Source organism: Arachis ipaensis, chromosome B4 (genome assembly GCF_059453495.1).
Source record: "Arachis ipaensis isolate K30076 ecotype BB chromosome B4, ASM5945349v1, whole genome shotgun sequence".
Classification (NCBI taxonomy): Eukaryota; Viridiplantae; Streptophyta; class Magnoliopsida; order Fabales; family Fabaceae; genus Arachis; species Arachis ipaensis.
In genome coordinates this window covers 93,555,535-93,558,770 of record NC_142439.1, presented here as the reverse complement: position 1 = coordinate 93,558,770, position 3,236 = coordinate 93,555,535, and the positions used below count along the sequence as shown (strand labels likewise).

At 42.5% G+C, this 3,236-nt stretch overlaps 1 non-coding gene across 1 annotated transcript; it reads right to left on the bottom strand.

Moving 5' to 3' along the window:
* Positions 1-502: 502 nt before the first annotated feature.
* Positions 503-610, bottom strand: LOC148568400 (small nucleolar RNA R71). The gene has a single exon (XR_015881812.1). It is a non-coding gene; the product is annotated as a small nucleolar RNA R71 (small nucleolar RNA).
* Positions 611-3,236: the final 2,626 nt, after the last annotated feature.

The window sequence follows — 3,236 nt, the reverse complement described above, 5'->3', positions numbered from 1 at the left end:
TGAAACAGATCCTGAACCTGAAAGGACTCTGAAAAGGAAACTAAGAGAAGTTAAAATACAACAATCCAGAGAAAACCTTACAGGAATTTTCGAACAGGAAGAGGAGATGGCAGCCGAAAGTAATAATAATGCAAAGAGGATGCTTGGTGACTTTACTGCACCTAATTCCAATTTACATGGAAGAAGCATCTCAATTCCTACCATTGGAGCAAACAACTTTGAGCTGAAACCTCAATTAGTTTCTCTGATGTAACAAAATTGCAAGTTTCATGGACTTCCATCTGAAGATCCCTTTCAGTTCTTAACTGAATTCTTGCAGATATGTGACACTATTAAGACTAATGGAGTAGATCCTGAAGTCTACAGGCTCATGCTTTTCCCGTTTGCCGTGAGAGACAGAGCTAGAATATGGTTGGACTCTCAACCTAAGGATAGCCTGAACTCTTGGGATAAGCTGGTCAAGGCTTTCTTAGCCAAGTTCTTTCCTCCTCAAAAGCTGAGTAAGCTTAGAGTGGATGTTCAAACCTTCAAACAGAAAGAAGGTGAATCCCTCTATGAAGCTTGGGAGAGATACAAGGAACTGACCAAAAAGTGTCCTTCTGACATGCTTTCAGAATGGACCATCCTGGATATATTCTATGATGGTCTATCTGAATTAGCTAAGATGTCATTGGATACTTCTGCAGGTGGATCCATTCACCTAAAGAAAATGCTTGCAGAAGCTCAAGAACTCATTGACATGGTTGCTAATAACCAGTTTATGTACACTTCTGAGAAGAATCCTATGAGTAATGAGACGCCTCAGAAGAAGGGAGTTCTTGAAATTGATACTCTGAATGCCATATTGGCTCAGAATAAAATATTGACTCAGCAAGTCAATATGATTTCTCAAAGTCTGAATGGAATGCAAGCTGCATCCAACAGTACTCAAGAGGCATCTTCTGAAGAAGAAGCTTATGATCCTGAGAACCCTGCAATAGTAGAGGTAAATTATATGGGTGAACCTTATGGAAACACCTATAACCCCTCATGGAGAAATCACCCAAATTTCTCATGGAAGGATCAACAAAAGCCTCAACAAGCCTTTAATAATGGTGGAAGAAATAGGTTTAGCAATAGCAAGCCTTTTCCATCATCCACTCAGCAACAAACAGAGAACTCTGAACAAAATACCTCTAATTTAGCAAACTTAGTCCCTGATCTATCTAAGGCTACTCTGAGTTTCATGAATGAAACAAGGTCCTCCATTAGAAATTTGGAGGCACAAGTGGGCCAGTTGAGTAAGAAGATCACTGAAACCCCTCCTAGTGCTCTCCCAAGTAATACAGAAGAAAATTCAAAAGGAGAGTGCAAGGCCATTGAATTGACCATCATGGCCGAATCCAAGGAGGAAGGGGAGGACATGAATCCCAAGGAGGAAGACCTCCTGGGATGTCCAGTGATCAATAAGGAGTTTTCCTCTGAGGAACCAAAGGAATCTGAGACTCATCTAGAGACCATAGAGATTCTATTGAACCTCCTTATGCCATTCATGAGCTCTGAAGAGTACTCTTCTTCTGAAGAGAATGAAGATGTTACTGAAGAGCAAGTTGCCAAGTTCCTTGGTGCAATCATGAAGCTGAATGCCAATTTATTTGGTAAAGAGACTTGGGGAGATGAACCTCCCCTGTTCACCAATGAACAAAATGCACTGGATCAACTGAGACTGCCTTAGAAGAAACAGGATCCTGGAAAGTTCCTAATACCTTGTACCATAGGCACCATAACCTTTGAGAAGGCTCTATGTGACCTTGGGTCAGGAATAAACCTCATGCCACTCTCTGTAATGGAGAAACTGGGAATCTTTGAGGTGCAAGCTGCTAGAATCTCATTAGAGATGGCAGACAATTCAAGAAAAGAGGCTTATAGACAGGTAGAGGACGTGTTAGTAAAAGTTGAAGGCCTTTACATCCCTGCTGATTTCATAATCCTAGATACTGGGAAGGATGAGGATGAATCCATCATCCTTGGAAGACCCTTCCTAGCCATAGCAAGAGCTGTGATTGATGTTGACAGAGGTGAACTAGTCCTTCAATTGAATGAGGACTCCCTTGTGTTTAAAACTCAAGGACATCCTTCTATCAACATGGAAAAGAGGCACAGTAAGCTTCTCTCAGTACAGAGTCAACTAAAGCCCCCACAGTCAAACTCTAAGTTTGGTGTTGGGAGGCCTCAGCGAAAATCTAAGTTTGGTGTTGAACTCCCATATCCAAACTCTAAGTTTGGTGTTGGGAGTCTATAAAATTGACCTGATCACCTGTGTGGCTCCATGAGAGCCCACTGTCAAGCTATTGACATTAAAGAAGCGCTTGTTGGGAGGCAACCCAATTTTTATTTATCTAATTTTATTTTTATTTTATTGTTCTTTCATGTTTTATTAGGTTCATAATCATGTGGAGTCACAAAATAAATAGAAAAATCAAAAACAGAATCAAAAACAGCAGAAGAAAAATCACACCCTGGAGGAAGGGCTTACTGGCGTTTAAACGCCAGTAAGGAGCATCTGGCTGGCGTTCAACGCCAGAACAGAGCATGGATCTGGCGTTGAACGCCCAAAACAAGCAGCATCCTGGCGTTCAGACGCCAGAAATGCACACTGAGGAAAGCTGGCGCTGAACGCCAGAAACAAGCATGAAGCTGGCGTTCAACGCCAGAAACATGCTACATCTAGGCGCTGAACGCCCAGAACAAGCATCAATTCGGCGTTTAAATGCCAAAATTGCATGCAAAGGCATTTTACATGCCTAATTGGTGCAGGGATGCAATTCCTTGACACTTCAGGATCTGTGGACCCCACAGGATCATCTCAGCATCTGTGGACCCCACAGGATCCCCACCTACCTCCACTCATACTCTTCCCTCTTCTCAATGTTCATCCTCTCTTCCCAATAAACACCCTTCCCCAAAACCCTTCACCAATCACCTCAAGCTCTCTTCCCTATTACCTATTCACCACTCATATCCACCCACTCTTCCCCATAAACCTACTTCATACACCCCACCTACCTTCAAAATTCAAAATCACTTTCCCACCCAAACCCACCCTAAATGGCCGAACCTAACCCCTCTCCCTTCACTATATAAACCCCTCCATTCTTCTTCAATTTCACACAACACAACCCCCTCCTCCTCTTCTTGGCCGAAACACATCTATCTCTCCTTCTCCTCCATTTCTTCTTCTTCTTCATCTATTCTTT